This window comes from Macrosteles quadrilineatus, unplaced genomic scaffold (genome assembly GCF_028750875.1).
Source record: "Macrosteles quadrilineatus isolate MER2022 unplaced genomic scaffold, UCM_ALF_1.0 Scaffold_3__2_contigs__length_128488019, whole genome shotgun sequence".
Taxonomy (NCBI): Eukaryota; Metazoa; Arthropoda; class Insecta; order Hemiptera; family Cicadellidae; genus Macrosteles; species Macrosteles quadrilineatus.
The window spans coordinates 123,484,518-123,511,441 of NW_026542596.1; the positions used below are offsets into that span (position 1 = coordinate 123,484,518).

At 37.4% G+C, this 26,924-nt stretch overlaps 1 protein-coding gene across 1 annotated transcript in view; it reads right to left on the bottom strand.

Annotated features, from left to right (window-relative positions):
* LOC128990953 (transcription factor HIVEP3-like) overlaps nt 1-26,924 on the bottom strand; it is a 55,838-nt gene that overhangs the window by 27,847 nt on the left and 1,067 nt on the right. The gene's annotated exons all lie outside the window — the stretch shown is intronic.

Sequence of the window (26,924 nt, forward strand, 5' to 3'; positions counted from 1 at the left end):
ATTGGAGGTAAGATAAGGAAGCCCATTTCGACATAAGGAGTGAATTGGCTATGAGATTGATTTGACTGCATCAGTCAGAAAGTTTTCTCGAAAGAGAAACACGTAAATTAAATTAAATTTGCAATATTTTCAATGCTTGAAATAAGTTACATTGAGTTACAGAATAATTAGGTAATCATTGTTGAGTTCAAATTTCGTGAAATGTTCGGGTTATTATCGGCTTCGGCACGAGTAACCTATCGTTACAAAATTACACCAATCCCAAATGTTTAACTGCACGTGTACATACCTTGCATGTCTACAACAAACATCTTGACTTGAATAAAACTACCGCAAAATTGACTGATAATATAAGAGACAGAAACAATGAATTTCGTTATACGTTTTGCAATCAAGTCCAATTACGCGGGCGGATCGGTGCGTCAAAGACGATAGAGTAGCGTCACACGGGCGTAGTTTAGAGGTCCATGGAGCAGATAGCAGACGACAGATGTGCCTATGACCTTGGATCCGCCTGTTGTGATCGTCTTGCTTCTTGACTCATCGACGGCGCAAACAACAATCTCCATACAAATACAATATCTGTCTCCAGCGATACGTTTCAGCACGTAAATACCAAGAGTACGTTTAAATATTTTTTTATAGGTGTTCGCCCCTTAGGCTATATTTTCTTAAGCTGTATCGCTGAATATTTTTTAATATAAATTCTTACGTTTCTTAGTAGGTTATTTCATGTTTGGGTGTTACTTTTTGTGTAACCAGAAAGTACAAAAATACGTCAAATAACACGTGTACATATATTGACACTTGTACTGTTCAGTAACAATACGGTAAACTAATATAAGATGGTAAGTGGTGATCGATTTCTATAGGTCACTCCAATCATCATCAGACGCAATAGGCGAATTTTTGTCATCGATCTCTATTATTACTACTAATAATAGAGATCGATGACATTTGTTTACCGCATTGTGTGTAAACAGTGCAAGTGTGAGTAAATATATTATTACAAGTGTTATTTGACATATGTTTAAGTACTTTCAGGTGATTTAATAACGCGTACGATGCTGATCTGATCAAGAAGTTATTTTAGTGTAACGCATACCTATTATTTCTTTTTGGATTCTACAATCAGTATTCTACAAGAATGCGTAAAATATAATCAAATAATATAACTATTGCAATTACGAGTAATTGTAAATAGTTTGGCCAAACTAGAGGCGAGAAAGAAGTAGAAAAGTATTTTCTATGGTAAAATCATTGCGGATAAGATTATTTTACTAATGAAAAGTGATACGTAGGATGTAAAAATTTAAACTGCAGTTTATTTTATGTAGCTCAAACATTTACGGCTAAAGCATAGCTTCAATGCAATTTGTGATACATTCGCTACTGTTAACGTTTTTAAATAGTTATTCGACGAAAGAACATTTTCTATTATAAATCAAATTCAAAGTTTTCCCAAAGCTGTACATGCCGATAGAAAATGTTCTAACATATAGCGAACCCAGCTACAATGGATTGAAAATGTTAATTTCACACGGTTTGCCATGTTTAGCGTTAAGATCCATAGATATAATTGTATACTCTGTTCAAGATGAGACGCCACGACCAAGACAACACAATAGGAGAAGACGAGTAACTTAGTGTGGGTTTGCTGATGTAGCTTGTAGCGACAAAGGCAGTAATGGTATCTGTAGGAGGTGTTTGACAGCAACCTTGAGTATATCATCTCTCATGAGCCAGCTAGCTTGGTACACAACATGGTGCGACTAACGCTAATGACTTGAATGACTCGCTGAATTTACAATTAGTCAAATTTTGAATAGCTTTAGTTGGTGTCAAACGACTTCTCGCAACTCGACCACAGAGTATAGACCATATATAGAATAGACGTTAATCAACAGAACGTGAATTAGATCAATTAGAATCAATAAGAATTTTGAATCAATTAGACCATTAATCATATATAGATTAGACCATGTATAGAATAGACCATGGTCCTCGGTCTCTCATTGGGCATATACACAATCGGTTGATTTACACTGCTTTTACGGGTAATATTTTACAACATTATTAAACTACGTCATAACTACATAATGACTACATAATGAGTTTGCTGCTGAAAGGTACCTTATGACACCGTAGGTACTAATGTGGAAGCCAGTTTTCATATTTCACAAGTATTGTCAAGGAATGACAGTTACCATCCTGCACTGTCAAAAAAGGGTGTTTTACTCTTGTTGTTTCTCGAACTTCGAGGATGGAAGAAAAATATGAGAATTATGTACTTTGACTTGAACAAAAGTTAAACGTAGCCGTTTTTTACCTAGGCCTATATTAAATTATTTTAAATTCTATCCGATCTAAATAGCTCCGTGAATTTCAACCGCTCTAACTTCTGAGTCAGCTCGGTAGGTGTTTCCCCTGCAGATTGAAGGTGCTCTGCTCGCAGGTGCTGGGGTCGTTTGTTTACTGTAGGTGCGGCAGGTGATACGCGGCTACGCTGTAGCGGGAGAAAGGAGGAAGAGAATGCAGAGGTAAGGTGGTGGAGGGGGCAGAGCCCTAGTGGGCAGCTACAGGCTCGGCGGAGTCCCCAAGGTGACGTTACACAACTGGGACTGACTCCGACTCCAGTCCAGTTCTCCAGTCGACCAGCGCTGGAGCTGGAGAATCCAGCCAGACCCTATGGTGTACCTTTGGATTGGATAGAGTAGTCCAGCTTTAAAGTATCTTTGAATATTGAATTCCTGCCGCGTTTCTTACTGATTACACTAGCTGAGTCAAGTGAAAATATTTAGGCCCTACCATCCTGAAAATATTACATATTTTTTAAATGTTAAAAAGTTACAATTTTACAGTATCTAACAGCATTTCGAGATCCATCTTTTTTTGTTAAAGGTTGCAGAACACACTGTAATCCACATCTCTAAAAGGTATGGTTGTCGAGTTATTTTTGTTGACGGATATTTTTTCGAATCAAATGGTAGAGGAAAAACAGTACACTAGATGTAGATGTTTTGAGGACGGTTAATCCACAAAATAATACTTCCATTTGCTGATTTCTTAGGAACCAAGTTGACAGGATGTTCTTTACAAGTTTTGACTTGACTTAGTGACGAACAAAACTGTTATAGCTAGGAGATTAATGGAATAATTAACATTTAGAAAAGCTACGTTAATGAGTTATTTTAAACCTTGAAACACATTGTACAACTGACGTATTTTTCTATACAGAATACGCAAATAAAACAAAGAAAATCTTAAGAATGCCTGGATTTGATTGTACAAAATCTTGGTTTTACGTAAAGAACAGTCTGAAAGATCAAAGATGTTATTGATTGTCTGTCTGAAGGCTTTGGAAGTAGAAATGTCAGACAGAGAGGCGACATAGCGTCGACCTACCCTTGCGACATAACAAACATCCCCCGCACCCGCCTACCCCTCAACTCAATACTCTCCTGTATAATATCTACCCAGAAAGATGCATTCATAACACGAAAAGAAATTTAGTTAAAAATGCGAAATAATTCAATATGCAGAACTCAATAAACATGTTTCGCTTCCGACAGGTGTTGTGCGTATGATATGTCGTGTTGTACATGGGAGAACTCACGAAACCGCTTACTTTTCGTCCTGATATAGGAATTCCCTATGTAAACTATGTAATCTAAATTGTATGGTCTGTGGTTGAGTGAAAACTATGGGTAGTGATGGGACCACGAAGTATTAAGCCTAAACCACTCTGGTATCCATGGCAGTTGACATTAAGTCACCTGGGTGTATAATTAATTGATCTTCGCGAAATTCTGCATCTCTGCAGATTTTAACAGACAATATCGCTCATTTTCACCTCTCGTAAGTAATTCCCCGTTGATCCTAGTTTACGACTGACATTGACATTGAAGTGGTTATTGTTACGCGTATGCATAGTCCTACTAATTTTATTTTTACTGTAGTTGCAAGCGCTCGCCATTCATTCTAGGTGAAATTTTAGGGGAAAAGAGTCCGGTGTTCCTCGCTACGATTGCTTCTGTCCCGTGGAATATTGCAGCGAGCACATGGGAGAAATAGGAGCACGGAGAGAGAAAATGAGGCAGATATGAGAGGAGAGGAGGGCAAACCAGTTGTCGGTGTAGAGTGTTGGTCTTGTCTTGGTATTCGACATCGACACCGCCACACGCACACACACACACGCACCTCTACAACAATGGCGGACAGATTTACAGCAACAGGTGACAGCCGGGCAGATATACAACCCTGAGTGGCAATAAACAATAATAGTAATTGTAGCACCGTAGCGGACGTTTCGTCGTCATTTTGATTTTTTTCACGTGGCGTTCTGAGATCCCACAATGCCGCTGGGTTTGGCCTCAGAAAATACCAAGAAAGTTTTGCGCTACGAATAAGACTACGTTTGTATACTGTAAGTCCAAAACAAGAGGATACTCTAAAGTTAAACGTAACCAAACCGTTTGGGCTACCACCAATTTCACCTGTGTGCAACAGGATTTTTCTGGCGTCATTCGGGCTCATTATTATTTATAACGTATAATTTTGTTCAAATTCCATTGTCAATTTTTACGTTTTTGAAATGTAATCATGGTCTTGAACTACCTTTAGTTAGATAGCACCATTAATTATTATTAGCCCAATGACAACTGGCATCTGAATCCAGAATCGTTATAGTTTTGGAATCGTATTGGAAGGCAAACCCTATAACAACAATCATTACTAAAGCAATCAAACCAATTATGCATAGCTTATTATTAGTTGCAATAAGTTAAATACAACAGTTTGTTGGTTAAACGGTTTGATCATTCATTATCCATCGAGTATTTAGCAGAAACAAACATATCAGGCCTAAAAAAACGTCGAAAACGGTCAAATTTACCCGTTATTGTATTATCGTTGTACTTAAGTGTTTCAACAGAAAACTAACATAAACATAGGTAGAATAGAAGCAACCCACATTCACGTTACCGAGGAATGTAGGAAAGGCGGCCGCTGCCCGCTGCTGGATGTGGGAGCTATACAACCCGAAAAGGGAGCAGTTTGGTGATAAGTTCCAAATTTGGATGGAGAGGGAGGGGCTGTGGGCTTCGCCGCGTCTGCAGTGAATGGAGTGACCTTGAGGTCACGTGACATTCTACAGCGGCGGCTGTGACTCAATGGCTCAATGGACTACAAGACTACAAGCGGGTCCTGTCCTGGAATACTAATCTACTGCTACTTGTACGATTTTGTACGATTTCGTACGTCGACAGAAGATTATGGGTTATTTCGTATCACTAGAATCAATTTGAATAGGGGTAGGAATCGGGAAATCGCACTTGAAAGTGTACAGTATTTATAACTGATTTACAAGAGCATAAAATGGTAAAAGTGAGAAGCAATGTTCACAATTATGAAAGAGGGTCGTGGATATATCAAACCTAAGGATAAAGTAGGATTATTTTAGACTAAAGTGAGAGTCAATATTCGTTCTTGACCCCATTGGGGCGATATAGAGTTAGATAAGTTAGAAGTAAGATTTATTACACCTATAGAAAATAGTAATTTTAATGAATCATTATGTAAAAAAAGTTAAAAAGTCTTCAACACTGTAACAACAACAGCGTGACAAAAGAAGACTCTTAACCCCTTTGCGAAATTTGTCCACACTATTTTCCATCTTCAGGAGAATGGGCAGTGCATTGAACAGTTGTAAAATAAATTGTAAAATAAATTATTTTCAAAAAAGCAGTTTTGTGATTCAGATCACAGTTGTCAAAAAGAAGTGTATTGCTCTAAAATACATTTTCATACATAATATACACAAAATACATTTTATGTTTAGTCCTTTGTTTAAAATCTTTATTTAACTGAAGGAACAGCTATTAAATTAAAATTCCTAATCAAACCGTTGCAAATAAAGTAGGTAAGGAAAACTGGATCTTTGAAACTCTAAAAATAAATTACACGTGTGGTGAGCATGACCCTATATGAAATTAAAATTTTAATTGCCATTAGCAGGTGCACTTGATCATAAGCTTTCATGAGACCTCAATCTTAAAAATCGGTTGAGTAGGACAGCTGGAAAAGGGATGTAACAAGGAAAACCCGGGAAACCCTTACTGTATTATGTTTAGGCCTATAAATAGACCTAAAAATTATAAATTAAATTATAGATTATAAATGTTTTATTCTCTTTGTACGAACTGTCGCTAAAATTGTGGTGTGTTCAATTAACTATTTTTCAAACCACTTTAACATTAAAAATCCAACCAAGTGAATTGAGAGTAACACCGTGTCAAAGATGTGACTGAGTGTGAGTTTGTTATCAGCAGACGAGCGCCAGTGATAACAGTTTATATAACGCTGACTAATACGTCGCATCAGCTGTGACCTTGGCAGGTGTACCAACCTTTGCAAACACGGACAATTAACATATCGCCATACTACGTTGACTAATGACATTAGTATTTGGCTCAATTTATGATTTGCAAAAAAATGTACGAGTATAACGTATCCTAAAGTACAATATAAACGTCGAATCAAAATGTTTAAACTTTAATGAAAATATAAATATGATGAATACTTTTTTTATGGGTAAAATCTGTTTACGACTTTGATTATCCAATCTTATGTTTGTTTTTCTCTGACGGTACCATTATACACATAATTACATAATTAATGTAATTAATGTACACATAATTAATGTAAATGAGTACAAGAAAGTTTAAAGCAGTGCTTGACAAATTTCCCAAACTAAAACAACATACGGTATTTCATACATATTGCTTGCATACATGCAGAATATGTTAACAAGAATGAAGATCTATTTGAATATAGAACCACTAATGTCGAACACGATAAAGGCGGATAGGGGCAAAGAAAAAAATGAAATTCAAAAGATAACTAGCCTGTTTGTCTAAAACGCCAATTTTCCGTGAGTTCGGGGTAGCTCTAAAAAATAACGTTAGAGCAAACGAAATATTTTGGATGTAATACGGCAAAAATGCAGAATCCAAAATCGATGTAAATAATAATAAATTGTTTTTTATGAATGTGTTTATTGATGAATTACAACAGTTTATTACATGGAAAAATCTGGGAGGGATGATATTCTAAAGATACCAAATTGTCCGAACGTTAGCAATTTCAACAGGTTTTAAAGAGTAAAATACCGATGCATAGCTCTTTAAAAAATACGTAAACGTAGATTAAATATTTTGAACACACTAGGAGAAAAGCCAAATGCACGTGAAGGAATGTGTAAGCTCTTGTATGAATTACAGATGTGTGTCGATAAAAATATACAACAACATTTAATAGGTGAAAAAACAGGGAAAGATTTAAAGAAAATAAAAAATTGAAATCAATAGATACCAAAGTTGTCTGAAACGCCAAGTTTCTGAGCGAGAGACGGGACGAAAGTGAGCCTGGCGGATGATCAACTATGCGAGAGTCACAGAGCCGCGGCGATCATCGTTGTGATCCGTGAAATCGCGACGCTAAACGTGCTGTTTGTGTTTCCCTACAATCGTAGTTTTTATCTCATGAAGTCTAACTAATTATTTACTAGTGTATCATTGACCCACACAAATAAGTCAATCTTGAATAATAAGAATTTAATCCTTCATATTTTAGTCCAGAATTTAGTCCATCGTTGGACCGAAGAAAGACATAGTTACATCAAACTTTTACACAAATTGGGGGGAGGATAAAGTTAAATACTTTTAAGTGTTAAGGTCGTTTGTATCATGATTGTCTGAAACTATTTAATCGTCTGAACTTACAGAACTATATAAATGTACAGCATTGTCTGAGCGTCAGAATGTACATGATTGTCTGAACAGTGTTGTTTATGTGGTTGGCAGTCAGCAGACAGTCAGTCAGGTCGAGGTCAGGTTCATGTTATCAGAGAGAGGTCGTTACAATTACCGGCAACTCTGCCCGTTGTTGGCTCAATTGGTCTCCGCGGCCGCGCCTGCAGTCTGTTGCGCATTTTATCACCCAATTATTCCTTTCGCAAATGTACTACGGAACTATTTGCGATACAAATCCAATAACTAATTGACACGCTATAAATTTACATAGTTGGTGCTTCGTGAAAGTCAATTCATTGAGCAAATACAGTCATTAAAACTATTCGTGCACCGATTGTTTAACATTTACCGTCGTCCTTTCCTCGTCAGCGGCTCGGAGGACCGGTGCAGAAGTCAACGCCACAGATTGATTGTCTGACGTCAAAGCAAGTTGTACGTCAACGTGCATGATCTTTTCTCTTGTGGGAGGTAGAAGTATGAAACTTGGGATTTGCCAGAAAACAAAGAATTGCAAATAATCAAAGTGGTCGCTGTATAAGGACTGTGTGTTCACGAGGGTTGATGGCCAAGGAAGATGTCCAGTGAGAAGCGTGTCCTTGGAGATGCAGGTGGAAATGAGGTCGGTCCAAAGATGATTTTGTTTAGGTGTATGAAATTGAAAGTATTTCTAGTATTCTAGTACCGGGGGTAGGTTGGTAAAATCCCTGGTAAGAGTAGGTTCTAGTGGGTGTCTAGACTAGATCCAAGTGTGTAGGGTCACAGTGTCTAATACAGTCAGAGGTAACGCCTGAGTCACTGTCCACAGGATTTCCTTTGCCACTTCCTGTTCCTGAGTCGTATCGCGGGGTGGTGGTCACGTGGTGGCTGATAAGGAGACATTAGCCTTATATGTGTGTCCCCTCCTCAACACGACCGAGAGGCGTAAACAATAATATTGTCATTAGAGTATTCGTTTGAACACATTTTAATAACCTATCAGTTGTTTTATAAAGATCAAAATTACCTTGTAATACCCGAAAACTACTTACAAAAGGCTTATATAACCTTCAAACCACTTTTCTTCCTAGTCCTTAAGGAACTTTCACAGTGACATAAACTTCAAACAAGCATGTTTCGAGTATATGCTGAATTATAAGGAAAAACAAGTTTCATTGAACACAAACAAATTGTAAACTGACTTTGGAACCGATTTAAATTGGTCAAAAGTATAAATTACCTTCAAGTACTTATTTCCTTCACACTCCTATTGCAACTTTAACACATACCTACTTCAATAAAGTATGGTTTAGTACAGGCTAAAATGATTTATAAAAAGCAAATGAAAGCTGAGAAGTTTCTCGTAATCACAGGTATTGTAAATGGATGTGCTTTGGTTTGTTTAGATTTCATCATTTTATTATTTTACTGTACTGTTTTTCAACCTAACCGATGAAATACTTGTATTTTCGTACATACTTAAAAATAATTAGTTATGGAATAGATAATAGGTATTGTAAATTATAACAGTTTATAAGGTATGAAAGGAGTAAAATAACGTGTACAAGTTGGCCCCGATCTCCCAGGAGTAAGCCAGAATCGTTGTGGGACATCAAGATATTGTTTGTTGGGCCGCGTCCCACATTCTGGCGCATTTCATGGCTCACTGCGTTCTCAGACAGTTGTTAGGTGAAGTATATTTGATCTAGAACCAACTGCAGGTAATGGATTACCAATTACAACGCAGCTTTGCCTCTGGTGTGACATTACCGTTGGCCAATTGATCAATATTGCTATAATAATTACGAACTGTAAGAATAAGTCAGTCGTAGAATGCTCCTGGTGTCAGATAATATTGATTACATAAGGAAAATGATATATGTTTACGGATAATAAACTGTTGACAAACAATGTGAAGGGTGTGTTGAAGGCGTTTCGAACTTCAGCAACGGTTCGATTCCCTATATAACCTCTAAAAATTAGAGGGGGATAGGTAGAGAGTAAAATAAAATAGGAAGTAATAACGTGACTTAAAAGAAGATCAGGACTCGATCGCCCTACTCATCTTTCTAGCAACGTTTAATAGAGTATACTTCGCTTGCAAATCATCAACACTACTAATCTCTAATTATTTTTAAAGTTACATATCAGCAAGACTATGACTTGGTCTTATTATTCTCCAAAATGTAAAATATGACATAATCAACAGGACTCAATGACTGAATTATTACAGATAGCCAGTCGTTCTACCTAATATTGATCAAAAGTAGGTATATTTAATTCAAAATTTCACTGCAGAGGACAATAAACAAATCGTAACTGTCACCAACAGTTCAAACCTACCTAATATTGAGAGAATACAAAAATGTATTATTTCAAACCTACCTAATATTGAGAGAATACAAAAATGTTCGTCCGTACACTTCCTTTAACATCAACCACCGCCACCAACACATCCGCAGAACACTGAGCTTGAACCCGCGACCTGACTTGGCACCTGTAAGGTAGGGATGCTGGAGCTGGACAGACTACACCTGCTAGTCACCTGCGGCATCACCCTGCATCTGCCACCTGCCGAGTCACCTGCAGAGGCGACCCAAACACGCAACTAAAGGGTTAGGGAATGTCTTGGTTACGTGGGTTTTGTTTCACGATTGTTTTGGTCGACTTTACAACTAAAACTTTGCTATCGGCGTAACTTGAAGATAGGAGAATTCTCCAAAACTGGAATTGGATTTTTAAGATATTTGAGAAAAGTACACCCAATTACCATGTTCAATTGTTTTACCTTGACTCTAATTAAAAGCTCTATGACAAATGACATATGGGTGCAGAACTTATCTCTCGCTTGGAATTAAACCTGCGACCCTCCTTATCTCTCGCTTGGAATTAAACCTGCGACCCTTACATTTGAAGGATGTAGTAACACTTCGGCCCAGTAACATTTCGGCCAAACTCAAATTTCTTAGAAAAAAAGTATCACTTCGTCCCACTCGCTTTTACAGATGATTAAATAAGCTAATGGAGTAACATTTCGGCCCGACGAAAAATTGACAAGGGTTGAGGAACGCAGTTCAGGTAGTAAGAGGTACATGACCTGTATACTTTGCAACCACCCTCTGGTGGAATGTCGCCCAACCGTCACCCCTTGCATCCTCTGACCTCACATGACGGAGAATCGGTGGAATCTTACCTAACCTAAACTAACCTAACCTAACCTAACCCAACCTAACCTAACCTAACCTAATCTAACCTGTCAAATATTTTATTGGGACGGTGTCCTGTTAATCGCCACCAGTGACATTCGCTACCAGTGACAATCGCTACCAGTCCGGCCCGTTCTTGGAAAGAGGGTTCGTGGGTGTTGCGTGGATGGGTGGGGGGTGGGGGGTGTCGAGACTGTGTCATACTATGTTTACGGCTACTTCATAGTTATTTTTTATATAGTACCAGAATTAGCTAGTTCCGATCCAAAGGAGAGTTAGCGATAAGTTCGAAGGACAATCGATTGCGATAGTTAACGTCACAATGTATATTGATGTATTAGCGAATTTCCAATATACGGAATAAGCTATTACCGTAGTACTCATGGTAAGACCTGGACCCGGGACCGATTTAATTTTTCGTTTTGAACTCCCTAGAGGCCAAAAACACCATCCGTTCAAATTCATATATATTTTTATATATATGTGTCCGTTAGCGCGATAACTCGAGCAAAAATGATCCGATTTCGATTAAATTTGGTACAAACGTGTAAACCTACATTAATTCGAACGAGTTCGCGAACCAGCATAATTGGATCATGGGAACGGGAGTTTATGGGGTAAAAATGGGGTTTTCCCATTTTTGACCCTAAAAACAAAAAAAAATGTAATTTCTTTTCAACCCGTTTTGTAGAGCTTAAAAAAATAAATATTTTAGTATATTGAAACGCTGTTGTATGCCTAACGGTCACGGAGAAAATTCAAAAATAGTTTAATTTAAAATTCCCATGTTATTCTTATGGAGAAAATTAAAATTGTTGTAGTTTACTTGTTTATGGATATATAATGATACAATTGTGCAAATTTATTTATTTCATCCTATACTATTGACGTAAAAAAAACGTCAAAAAACGCTATTTACCTTCCCCGTAGCAGCAAACCTAAGCACTCGTTAAATCTAATGTTATTTAAGTAGGAAATAAATATACCCTATCTTATTTATGGATATATTTTAGCAAAATAGTAATCAGACAAGTTGAAATTCGCTTAGTCTGCACGTTTGATGCGGCGGGGGTATTTTTTTATATTGATTCTTACCCTATTTGTTTTAGGTCAGTATACATGGTTTTTTAAAATACTTTTTTGATCTGCCGTTTGGAATTGAAATGTTTACTTCTGGTAGTTAGGCCTACTGTACCGTTGGACCTTCTAAAGATGATCTAGGTGCGTATGATGATTCACCTTACACGTACTTTGAAGGAAGGTACGCAAAATAATTTAGTTTGGGAAATATCGCACCGCATAATTAGTTCTAAAACTTGCTCTATGTTCGTTCCTAATAATGGAATGTGCCCTAAAGAATTGCAAAATAATTTTCGTTCCCCCAATAATGGAATGCGCTATGATGAAATGCTCTGTTAACTTATACACTAGCCTGCCTATGTTCTCAGAAAGATCAGAAGCTTGAGATTAACTCATTACAATGCATCAACGGAATGGATAGATCAACATTAAAATTGTCTTGCGGCATTACTTCTGCAATAATAATAATACGTGTGATATTTAAAAAAAAAACCCCGCAATAGCGAACCTGCCGACTAACCGAATTTCCATTTTTCTTAATTAATTTTTAATTAAATCTATTTAAAAACATTTGGTTTAATGAGTACCTCGGTTTGCTGCTACAAGGAAACTAATAAAGTGTCTTTTTAAGTAAAATAATTATAGCTTAGTATAAAATCAATAAATTTGCCAAGTTTGGTCAAAATATATCCATAAAGAAGCAAACGACAACATTTTACAATATTCTCAATAACAATAACATGGGAATTTTAAATTTACAATTTTTTGAACTTTCTCCGTTACCAATAACCGTACAAAAACACTTTAATATACTAAATATATATATATTTTTAATAACTTTCCCTGACTAGTTGTCGATAGTTCCATTTAAGCGCAGTAACAATTATTCAACACAAACTTTTTAACACTTTTAACTAAATGTTACTAAAACACACAAAATAACGCCAAAGAAACCGGGCTAGATGTGTTTAACGATGTTATCATGTTGACGGTCAGAACTGTTATGAGTTATGCCAGCCATTTGTACTGAAGTTAATTCTTGGTGTATTACTTCAGTGGTCATTCCCAATAGGGTAATAAGTGAAGGGAGGGGAGTAAGGTATGCCGTCACGTAGCGGTGAGGGTGGTGACTCACGGCCGCAGGTAGAGACTGGTAGCGATTGTCGCAAAATTTGAGTTGGCAGCGAATGTCAGTGGTGGCGATTAACAGGTATTCATTGGGACGAAGTGTTACTAGTGGGCAGGTAGAGAGTTGGACCGTAGGCCACATCTGAGGGTTTCGGGCCGAAATGTTACTGGGCCGAAGTGTTACTTGGGCCGAAGTGTTACGACACGATTTGAAGGCTAGCACTATAACCACTCGCCTACCCAGACAATTGTGTTGTTATTGACAATACAATTCCGTTCAGCAATTGATTAGCTATATAAACCTCCTAAGTAGAGGCAGTCAATATGACCCCACTTTTATGACAATATGACCCCACTTTCGGCACGTTTTCCCCATGTTATTTTTACGGGGATCATTTTAGCCAGTTTTTTAAAGACCTGCTATCGACCTATACAAGCCCATACAAATGTTCCAACTCTATTAACATTTTTAATTAATATCCATTCACATACATATTTTCCAAATCGTGCGAGGTTTGCACGAGAACTCGGGCGTGCTCTGTGGCTATGCTCCCGACTCCAATGAATGACTGTGAATGTAACCCAATGAACCCAATCAAAACTAATTGTTAATTTTCTCTGCCTGTCTGGCGCCAGTCTGTCTGGGGCAGGTTTAGACAATTACCAAATATGTTTGATTGATTGACCTCAATTATTCAATTGTTACTTCCATTGTTAAGTTCTAAATTAATTTAGACAAATTTGTGGTATAAAAGGGGGAGATTCTACTGCACCCTCACTCACTCTTCCACCTTGATCTTCTTGTTTTGTTAAGTCTTTGACATGTAAGCTAGACTAGTGTAATGTGTTGTCGTGTGTCGGGTCATGGGATCAATTGGTTGCGTAAATTATGCTTGTACTCATACTCTGTATTTCTTTTAACTTAGGAGTGTAACTAATTTCCCGAGTCCATTTTTAAAAACTTAAGAGTATCTTTTTACAGTCACCGAGGGACTTGTTAAAAATGTGTAAAAGTCAATTTTTAAAAACTTAGCCAAATTTCACTCACTGAGGGACTTTTTGTCCTATTGCCTCTACTCTCCTATCTTTATCGTAGGGTGATCTCTAAAACACATACTTGATGTTGGCAAATATATAGTAGGCCTACTGTACCGGTACTGTACTTATTTTACTGTTACTTTAAGCACCGATTCGATATAATTTGTTTACCGTTTTTGTCCTTTTATGAAACATAGCACAACTTAGCTGTAAATGTACTATAACAAAGGAAACCTTCAGAAAAATGAGGGGTTAAAAAGTGTTGCCAGTTTACTTTTCCAGCTTATTTCATCGTCTTCCTACTCGGGTGAAAAAGATTATTTAAATAATCTAAGGAACGATTTAGTTCATAGAACGGATTAATTAAAGCTACATTTCACCACGTGTTTGAACGGTGAACAGAAAGTGGTTTTGTTGGCAAACGTGTTTGATACAGATGCAAAACGAAGAGTTAACACTCATTTACATAATTAACATCACGATGACTCACTCATATCAGCGGTTCTGATAAGGCAAAGATAAAGCCATGAACTTCGTTACATTAATAAAATACTTTATAAATAATGCTTTTTAAAAAAAAACATTGTAAATTGGTGAAGACTGTTGTAAAACGTGTGGGGGTAAGGAACTAAATATCTAACCAGTAACCATCGAGGAGAGAATTAAAATCTTAACGTGGCCAACGTGAGGGTTAACGAGTTGTATACTGTACATAAAAATGGCAATCTTTTCACACGTAAAATTGATAAATATTGGTTAGGAATATTCTTCAACTTCAGTTTATTCTTCCACAGTTCTTTGATATTATTCCCACTTAATTAATTACAATTATTATATTACTTAATTAAATGTCGTAACTAATGCACATTATATCCTTCTAGCATTGGTCACTTGGCAAGCACTGATTTTCACGAAAATCACGCTCGATTTCGAGTATAGAGAATGGATACGAATTACTCACGTACCAATACGGTACATAGCTCAACCATCCTCAAAACAGCCGCTCAATACCAAAGTGTCGTCAAAGAGTTTTTGGGTTCAATACCACAAATGGATGTTAAGTCTGCAGCGGAGGAGTGATTGCGTAAGTAATAAAAAGTACAAAGGAACAAAAGGTTGACAAAGACAGCGGGAGAGACAAAGAAGGTACGATATCAATAAGGAAGGAATATGTGTCACCCCCTTCGTAACCACCCTTTCACGCAATGGGGGGGGGGGTTGACATGGCAACCAGTGTCTTCATCCCAGCTTCTCGAGACCTTTGATATCACCTGTTAGGGTCGGGGTGGCTTTGACAATAAAATTTACGTTTTAATGATTTGTTGTAATTTAACCGAGGATTCACGTCTTTATTTTATACAAAGAAGTTTACTCAGTAATGCAGAAAATATTCAAACAAATTGAATTGCAACGTGCAACGATCAGGTCGAAGGTTTACTTTGTAATTAAATTTATTTTGTATCCATTGAATTACAGACTTGCAATTTTGAGACGGTCACCTTATTAAATCATAGTGAATAACATTATGTCTATACAGTGGTACTGTGCAATATGCATGTATGATTACACAATTGACAACATATATCAACACGACATACAGCCTGAAGTCGACGTTTCCAATAGTGCTTCATTCATCTGCTTTTGGGATTATCTGCGCAACTGGTATTTTTTTATCATTGTGTAAGGGGTCGGCCCAAACCCTCGTCTTGTCACTATCTATTAACGTCGATCTTTGGTTTTTATGATCTTTAATTAATTGCATTATCTCCTGTAGGTATGACAGAGCTACCAAACCGAACATCAACTGAAAAAGAAACACCTCACCGTGCGGCGGCACAAATAATTCAATATGGTAGTATTGTTACTTGTGCTTGACAACCATGATTCTACACTTGATCAGAATCCCGCTAAGCTCAGTACAACGATTACCCCACTCTAGTACTGTAGTATGTGTTGGCGCGGTTGGCGCCAGTTGCCGCCTGATGACGCATACAAGAGCATTCAACGTTCCTTATCTAACATAACCTCAAACCTCTGCTCTTGAGTCGCAGCTGATTCACTGCAAAAAACCATGCTCATTGCTCGCTCTAGACCGCTCTAGTATTCGCTCGATGACCATTCCTTAAAGGTCCTTTCAAGTAGGCGTATAATGTAAATAAGGGAAAAGGAACGTTTAAATGTTAACTTACAATAATCTTTATCGTATTAATACGTAAATGTTGTTTAAGGGTGGATTTTACCTTTGATTGCCGTAGGCCTACGTTTAGGCAGCATTACAAATTCAAAACAAAATTGTGAAGAATCTTGTCCCTTACAATAGTCGGATTTGAAAGGTTGGCGAAGTCATGCAAACTATGTTTATACAAATTAATGGTTGCAGTAATTGCCTTCAAATTTGAAAGGAATCAGATTCGATTCAGAGTGATCTCGATTCTAAACCCAATGACATTTGTCATAGGGCCATCAATTATGTGATCTACCATTTGGAAAGGTAGACAACACGTACAAATGCGTTGATAAACACAAATAAAAGAAGTTTAAACCGTTATGCAAATATAGATTTGTAACCAGTCGGATACTTTTTAGGTCGTTATCTTGCCTAAAATAAATGTATAGAAGAACTAATGGTTTTGCATTGGAGAGTAAAAAGTATAAGTGCAGTAGTAATATCAACTGGGATAACTACTTTCCTACTGTAAGTTTTAGATATTCTGGGAAGCACAAAAACGAAAAAATTATCAATGGTCCGTAAGCGCCATTACAGCTGTAATTTATTCCGTAACTACTTTCCTACAGATACATTTGCTAAACACCAAAGATTGTAAACATATCGTATACGCAAGTGAAGGGTCATTAGGTGGCGTTTATTGTAGAGCGGAGTATGAACCGGAGATATAATTAGAGTTCTGTCAAAAAGAAAAAAAAACAAAGAGGGCGGGAATCCAAAGTGCTAATTCGTGCGGTCGAATGACGCGCGGGGCAAAGGCTTCAGATGACGCAAGCAACAGCCGCTGTATCAGCTGGCTTACTGTATGCACTGCTGCCAACCTGTAAACTGGAAATGTACTGACTGCTGAGATATACTATAAAGAATTACAGTTGCAAAACTACTTGCGTACTTCTGATGTAACACGATGGACTTTCTATCCGAGAACGAGTTAAGATAATTAGGTATAGTTTAATGACTTTATTTTTGTATTAACGAACGTTTACGCACTGTTTACTGAAATAATTTAGTTCTTTATTGGAACAGCTGTAATGAGCTTATCAACGAGCAATTTTGGTAATGTTCATGTTGGTGATATTGCTGTATAAAATGAGTTTCATAGTTGACAAAAATAATTATCAAGTCTAGGTACTAATGATAAATTAGAATTAGGATTATCTTAACAAAGAATGCTCTCAAGGTCTAACACGGTCCAAACTCAAGCCTCTAAAATAGCGTAGTGCTTTTGAAACAATTGATACGACAATATTATCTCGTGCAAACTGCATTCGTCTGTTCTATGAAGAAAACTCATCCTTCTTCACACATCCTGATCCAATGTTGGTGGTGGATGTTTTCCGTGAATCCACCGCCAACACTTCAATCTGATCTGCCTCGAACGTTGAAATTTCATGAAGGGTTCCTAAAAATTATGCTGATTTAACCTAACTACAGTTGGTGAGAGCATTATGATTGAGTTGACACTTAGTTGAAACCATTGACTTTGATTTACTCCGACATTCCATCTAGATGTGAACCAGTTGTAGCCAAATTTCCATTCAATTATGAAATAGTTAAATGAGCCACACACATAGCTAATACCAACATTTTATCGTCTATCATAGTTTGTAATACAATTGAAGTTTTTTTATCGTGTAAATATTCCATACAATAGGTCGGCCTTTCAAATCGGTTAAAGTTTGGTGCAGACAACAGATACCAACCATCGACAGCAGATATTGTTGACCACACCAAAACTGTGGTAGAACACTGTACCGGAGGCTAAAATCCGTGGATCATTTTTTATTTCAAAACCAGGAAACAACTTGAACAACACGGGTATGGAATATCTAGTTCTTTTAATAATCAACGAATGAACCCGTCCCAATCTTGCAGGACGTGTACCACAAGCTCTGTCTCGGCACTCCTGTTGAAGCCCAGATGGTATTCGCCAGACCAGCTGTTCCTTATTCTGTACCCAGCGCGTGGGAGGAGCGTAGGTGTACCAGCACCAGTCCTCAGTATGTTTCCAAACATTCCAGAAGATCAATTTAACATGTTAATGGCATCAATTAGAACTCGGTAGCATTACACAATCCAAGCTTGAGTTATACATTTGAATGGATTGCTTATACAGTAATTTGTAAAGTAGTTCTAAACCGACGGCTATGTTTGCTTCATTGGACCGGAAAAGAGTTTGACATATGTTAAGCTGTGTTAATCGCAATTGGAAAATGTCGTACAGTTTTATTTGTTGTCATATAGTACTACACGTTTCTTGAGCACGTGGATCCCCTACTGCCGGGCATGGTGATGGTATGTCGACATACCGTAAGTTGTCGAAACCTGAGACCTGTCCGACCAGAAATCGATATTTTAGGGGAGCTTTGCTACTAACCAAGTTACGCAATGTGGATAACCAAGGGGACGTTTGGACACATAACCACAGCAGGCTATTGGAGTTGACAGATAGGGTTACTACAATCTAGGATAGAGGGGTTGGTATGGAAATTTATCAGTTTTTCCGTTTACAGCACATTAGACGCAACTCGAACTAATCATGTTCGTAGAGTAAAATACCCATAAAAAAGCCTACAAGAGTTGGATAAATTTGATTAATTTGTTTTTTTTATTTTACGTGATGGTGGGTTATTCGCTGCCAACTGTTTGTCCCTTCGAAAGTCAAGTAGTTAATAGCTTATAGCAGAACATGTAATTTAAACTACATAAAATTTAATTCCGAGACCAGTATGATAGATGGGATAAAACAACCCATTCATCGATGTCCAGAGTTTTTTTTCTGATTCAAACTATTATAAACACTTCAAGAGATCCGTAACACAGTTAATCAGACACCGGTTGCCATTGTCTGAATATTTAGTGATTCAGAATCATCCGATATGTTATCAGTCGCGGTGAAGTGAATGTATCCGGGGAGGATGTGTGTATCAATCAATTATCTGACAGGCTCGTTTGTCTGCAGACCTCTGCGAAAAATTACATCATCAACAGTTCTTTTTCATATAAGTAGAAGAGATTTCACGTCACGTTTCGGTTAGGTTCAATCGCGTTTGATATCATTCAAGGATGTGATTTTATATAGTAACTTAATGACGTGAAACATTTGTTGAAAAAATTTCCCTACATACCAGATAAATAGTTTTTATATATATATATATATAATTAAGATGTTCTTGTTTAACATTGGTAGGTATGGTGGATGGCAATGAAAATGACTATAATGTCAAAGACTGTAAAAACCAAACCTGTGAAAACTACCTCTAGCTGTACAACACCGTGTTTCCCAAGACTAGTTTACGTTGACTTAGCAGTTAGAGAAGGCTTCTACTTTTTCCGCTTCAGCTTTTGGACGATTGGATATTATAGGCTACCGGTCCGTGTTTGGGCCTGGAATTATGATTTTAGAAATACAGTATTTAGTATATTTATGAAGTTTGAGTGTGTCATTTACAAAACTTCAGTTAAATATTCAAGCATTTCATATGTCATTTACTTGGTAGCGTTTACAGTAGGAGCACTATGTAAATATTCGATGTTATAGATTTTAGCCAAATTATAAAAACTGTAGCCATAATGATTTTGGTAAAGAGTGGATTTGAAAAAAAGTTCCCTACAAAATAAGTACACGAAGCTTAAATTTTTACTATAATCAATCTAATAAAATAATTATGACGAACTTAGGCCTCGCCACAAGACTTCGTGGGCACATAGATTTTCCTTTGTTGTTTGCCAGTCCAACTAAGATCGAGACGGCTAAAAAACTCTTGTGGAAGTATTAAAATGACGATAAAGAGCTATTTCCGTTGGCCCTGCTAAATGATGAATACTCACACGATAACCTCACCATATCACACTTGTGTTCTAAGAATTACTATACTGTCCTTGTACTATGGCCTCTTCGGGTGTCGGTTACATAAAACACCCAATAAGCTTAACAGTGAGATGCGTTTTTTTATTTATTTATTTGTGTTCTGGTTAGTCCATTCTTATCGGGAAAGAGTGAGTGGTTGTTCGTAATGCGGGGTTTGTTCTAGACATCAATGAGTTAGTAGATATGTAGATTATATATTCAAAGGACTGAGAGCGTTTGCAAGAACGAAATTATTTGGTCGAATTCATCGGACCGCCAGCTGTATGGAATTTAATGTTGATATAAAGTACAACGTTTACGTTATCTATGTCACAACATGCTATCTGTTGCCATATAACACCCGAAAAACTTGAGAGCTTAATTTCAACACTACGTCACAATAGTGCTACAAATAAACTACCTAAGTCTGATAGTTTTTCAATAGGGCCTATTATAAGAGAATACTTAAAAGTCAGTTTAAGGATCAAAATTAATTGTCCTTTTACCATTATATTACCAATTGAGATGGGGACTTAATTTTCCGTACTACTCCGAATATGAGTAAAGGATGGACGTGGAACTGAGTGACGTTGTATTGTAGCTCTGAGAACCCAGGACCATAGTATCGAAAGCCCCATCCATGAACATCGGGCTCCATACCTTCGAAGTATCAACAGTTTCTCACCTTTCTCAAGAGTTAAACGGGAACCTTATGAAGTTTAGGCGAACACTTACCACTCAGTTTACTAGCAATATCTGTGATTAGTTAATTATTACAAAACATAGGCCTACTTCTACGCGCATTGTAGCCTACTACTCAGTCTAAAGTTCTAGTCTCGTCCTGTAGAGAAAAAATAATTTATTTATAAAAATAAACACATCTACCTTAAAAATAAGGTTGCCAATGACACAGAAAAAAATATACACTCAAAATATTGAAGGATTATAACAGCTATTAAGACTGGTTAATTTTTATGTTTGCCATATAAATACGGACGACAGCGGTCACATTCACTGGTGGATTCTGTGGTCCATTTCTCCCCATCTCGTAACACGTTGCCAGACTTATTCAAGTTCAACGATTACCACTACTGAAGGAAACGGACCGTACACAGCGAGCGGTGCCAGAGGTTGATGCCAACCCAACTACACATACAACACGTGAACATGTGATGGAACAGGGGAAGATTGATTGAAGATTATTACCAGTGATTCGTTACAACGTTACAAGATTTACAAAGCTCGTTGGACAATGTTAGGGCTACTTCAAATTAGATGGAATTGGAAACCATAAATTTAGAGGATATTTCAATGTTTGTTTTGCGTTAAGCAAGGTTAAGGGGCGTTATTTAGTTTTGCGTATTCATTGGCAACAATGAAGTAAAAGTTAGGATTACAGTAATTAAAATGAGATGATATTAATATTTTGTAAACTTATAGAAAATGTCAACGTTTGTTTTTTAGTGGATAAGTGTAATGTTTACTATACTGTATTGCTTAATCATATTGTATAAACTGAATGAAATTCTACCATATCACATGAAAATCATATCATCAGTTTGCAAACAATGTATTCTTTGAACTGAATAAAACAGGTCTACTAGCAATAGCATAGGGAAATTTTGTTTGGTCTTGAAGTTAAAAATGTCAGCAATATCGATTTTAAGTCACTTAAATTTAAATTGTCACTTAAAGTATCAGATTGTACCTATTTGTTACCAATAATTCATAAAATAGTAAATACATTATCAACCCGTTTTACTCAATAGCAACCATCATCTCATCCAGCAATTACACGAAACCCCGGAAAACCACACCAGAGTTCTCGTCTCGATCCGGAGGAATTGAAAATGAATGAAAACTGGTGACCCATCGACGCAACTGAATTGTTTTTCCGTCCAGTCATAGCCATAACGACACCTACCTAACCATGCCTCTGCTGGGAGATCCAGTTCGGCTTCAGGTGGGGATTCCACACCACAATTAATGAGGTGGAGATAATGCAGATCAGTTAGCCAATGAATTGTAGGAATTTAATTTCCTGTCGCAGCAGGTGATTTGAATTACTGTTGCTCGCTTGGTGACGAGTTAACAATAGGAATCAGGGAAGTTTCGTAATTGAATATGACTATAATTTTGCAAATAATTAATTAGGCAAGGGAAACTGCAGGGACGGGGAAAGTTTATCCGTATTATTTTAACAATTTCCATCGATTAACAGGAAAAACTTAATTTGAAATATAATACCATATCCTTCCATGTGGATTTTTGAACGGATTTGAAGAATTAAGAAAATTTGTTTTTCTTCTACGTTACTTAACATAACTACATAGTATTGTATTCTTCATTATGCCTTATTATTTTTGTTTAATACCGTTTCTGTCTTTCATCTATGATGTCCATACAAATAACTGTCTACCTGATAAGCAGAACGGCGTTTTTCACTTGGGATAGTCGGTATTTGAGAATAATGTTTATACTATGATTGTTGAAAATTGTTGTTCTATAGCCTAAATAAAAAAAAATGTTTAAACCCACAATTCAGATGCAGTAGTTTAATACTTTGATTTTCAATAATCCAGTTCAAAGTACCGAAGTTTTTAACAATTAAACTATAGCATTTAAAAAAAGATTAATAAAAATGTAGATAGTATAAATCAATATGTAATTACTGCATTTTCAAAAGAAAATTAAGATATTTCCATTTATTATCCTATGATTAAGACCAAACAAAATGTTTTCAATGTTCTCAATATCGTTAAGTTTAGGTAAGCCAATGAAATCAAATTTTGTCATAGCACAAAAAATACGTTTGGCAAACTTTGACCACGGAAGCAAAATAACTCCTCACTTTTACTCAATAACTCGTTTATAGAACCAAGTAGACACAATTACACACACACACATATATATATATATAGGTCACGTCAAAATAATAATATACAATGGAATTGAACTTAGAATAATAAAATTAACTTAAACATAATATTTACAAATCATTTTGTTTCAAGGACAATTAAGACTCCAGCCACGGCCGCAATACTCTAGCCGTAAGTCAAGAAGTCACGGACTCTGTAGTACCATTTATTTAATAGAAATGATTTTAACTTCCTTTTGAATTTCAGATGGTCTGACTCTGCCTTTAGATGCGTTGGAAGGTTGTTAAAGATATTTACTGCATTGTAACGGAGATTTTTTTTTTTTTTTTTTAAGGCTGTACAGTGGACATAGTGACTGGAAGATTATAAGAAGTTCATAAATTGTAAGCATGGTTATGGTAGGTAATTATAGAACTTGTAGATGTTTTGTTTTAGGAATTACAAGTTTTTTTACTATAGCGTACACGTACTAGCCTATCGCACGTTCGTAAATTACACAAATGTGTAGTTGTTACAATACATAAATAGCACCGAGCATTGTGAATCATGTGATCAAGCAAGGATAAGTAGAGCCGTCCCTGACAGCTAGGGAGGGGGAGGGGGTCTTCAAAGGGAGGAAATGGAGTCATTAGCATCCTGGGGGTGGCAGGGGGGGATCTGGAGTTCCTACACAAAGCAACCCTTCAGTCGAGCTGTCACTTGCTAGGTAAAACTTGCTCTGGTGGTCAAGCTTTGCTCAGCGAACGACAGTATATGCTTGTCTTACACCATGGTTAGAACAATGATTTAACACTTACTGCCACGAACCAATTAATTGTTTATGTGATCATATCTGGAATCTTGGTGAAGAATTGTCACCAACACTGAATTTCCGAGCATTTAAAATTCACAAAGCAACTGCCAAGGAAAGCACAGCTGGAAAGCACGTCCTCTGTTTTTGAATCGACAATTCAAAGTATTGCGCTAATTTTTGAGGTTCTCTAGAAAGAATGCAATAAAAAGTACGAGCTGTCAATTGTGTCAATGCTGTGTATTGTTGTGTTGTTGTAGGGTTACCTATTATAAAGTCAATGGTTATATAGTACAAAACCGACACTGCACGGTGTGGTGTGTAGTTTTTGGACCGTGTAACAATATAGGTTAATGGCACTTTAGTAAACCTACAAGCCAAGTATAGCAAGTAAGTAACATATTCGATACAGCCTACAACACAGTCAGGTAGGCCTACTGTATACAGGGAGGCGATGGCGATGTCCGACAGTCGACGGATGGCACCGCCTGGAAACCGGAGTGCAGTTCCAGGAACACAGCTAGATTACGATGACGCGTAGTTCTAGGAACTCCCGTGGCCGTAGGTGGCGCTTAGACTTCTGGGAAGGCCCACAGTTGTAAACACAAGCTAGTGGGCTCATCGCTGACGTGACTTGGTGGCGCCAGCTTGCTGAGAGATATTTGGTATTAAAGATATCTAGTTTAAGCTATTAACAGGATTAACTACCTCCATTGGCCAATGTTTGATATACAATAAGGTTTCTTTGGTAATAAGTATTCCTGTGCACGAGTCTCAGTATGGAGTTGAGGCTTGGCCAGGAGGGCGAGGCCCGAGACTGCAGGACTGCGACTGAATCACCCGGAGAGTAACCTTGGAGGTGAGTCATGCAGGCAGAACGACTGGATAAGGTGCTTCCTCTACATACATGTTGCCACGACTATGCATGTCAAACTAACTAGGCCTACATGGTGTTTGGAATACCCGCCGTAAGAGGACAGCGAATGTGTTTGGGATTTGGAAAAAAATCGTCTACATTTATTTCCTCGTTTTTAAGTAGGCTTCATTATTGTTATGTATGCTAAAAAGTAAATCTAATGGATGAGGAATAAAAATGTGTATATATTTGTACATAACCTACATTATACATCTCTGATTACTGTATTTGTTACCGGTACCAATAAGATCACTGAGTGCTCTCGTGCCTTTCCTACCCAGAGCAAAAGGTCATATCATTGTAAACGTTAAAAAGTCGTAAGCCTATGAAAATTCATTAAAGAGATTAGTTCGTTGAAACAGGTTTATTATGAACGATCGAACGCAATTAACCATAACATTAATGTCGTATTGAAACTTCTAATGAATGGAGTTGATTAAGGGAGATTGTAAACTAAGAGTGTGCTCGATATACGGGTGACGTAGAACGTTAATCAAAACGGAGGGTTAGTGTGTGATATTCATCAAGGACCACACTGTGTAGTTTAATTGAAGCAAAGCACATATCAGGTCTTATTGCATTCATTGCTGGTGGGCCTGTGTTTGTGAGAATGTATCTTCAGGAAAATACCTCAACCTAATACCGCAGCATTTGAAGACGGTGTTTCATATCAATTGATCAAAATAATATAAACCGTGTGACATAGTTGAAGTGTTTATGACATAAACATCAGGTTATTTGGCTACCGCATCTGATAAAATGGAAAACTACGCTTGGAAACCAACTCCCATTTCAAATTATTTGTGTTCTGCTTTGTCCGTTTCCCAACATTATAGTTGTTTCACGTGAGCCCCCAGCGAGGTCTACACCTAGGTCTACACTGACATTATTGTGACCTTGGGCTTGAACCCGTGAAAGCTAGCGTCACCGGACGCTACTCTACGTGTGTGCAAATGACAGGTGACTTGCATAATAAGTGGCCGTCTTCCTGTCGTAGTCGTAGTTTAATTTAAAGCACGACATCGTCATTGGTATACTGAGCTGGTGCGCTTTGGCGAGTCTAGTGAGTGAGCATCACTCTGGCATTCACCACAACAATGATTCTCGCCGTAACACCAATAGACTAAGTGCTGCTGGTTGAGATTCAACTCGATGTAAGTACGACATGAAACGGTAGAAGATACGTTCCTTGAACCAGCATATTGAAAATTGCACGTTTACATCAAACTGAATGAAATGTGTCGTTGTTGAACTCACTTAAGGAAACATAGCCAAACTATTGTAGTCCTCTATGGTTAACTAAACCCAACTTGACACAGTTTATCCAACTGTGCTAGTAAAGAACGCAGCCTTGGTAATAACCGTAAAAAGGTAAGTGTGTCCGTGAGGTCCCAAAAAGATGAAGACCGGTCCACTCTTCGAGCGGTGTTGAATTATGTAGCCTATTAACAATTGTAGGCTATTGCAGACCCCATAAACAATTCAGCTTTGAGGTAAGATAGGATAATAAGTCTAAGGTAATAGTAAATACTTTAATACGATACAATATTGTTGAATGAGTAATAAGCGACGCGCGACCTTTTAAAACCAAGGTCATTTCTGCGCCCGTTCAAAACATACAAAATTTATAAACACTGCCGAAACAGAAGCGACAAAACCAGAATCCAGGAGAAAAAGGAACAAAGGTTGATCTTTCAAGGTGGAGCTGAAAGAAAACAACCTGACAACGGCGAAAAGAAGAAAACGGTGTTGCGATCCAAGCCGGTTTGGAACAGCCAGACAGACAGACGGATACAAGATTGGCGCCACCCCCCTCCACAGCGACCGGCGGCGGGCAGCAACCAGCAAAGCAACGTGCATTCTATTAACTTTCTATCCATCGGCTTCGGCTGTACAACATAAAGCATGAGTAATGGAATATTGAATATTAAAAGGATTGCTCAGACGACCACAGATCCATGGTGGTGGCAAAACGACTCCAAGTAGGTTGTTGGGCGAGGAATATAAAAGTGCGTATAGAAAA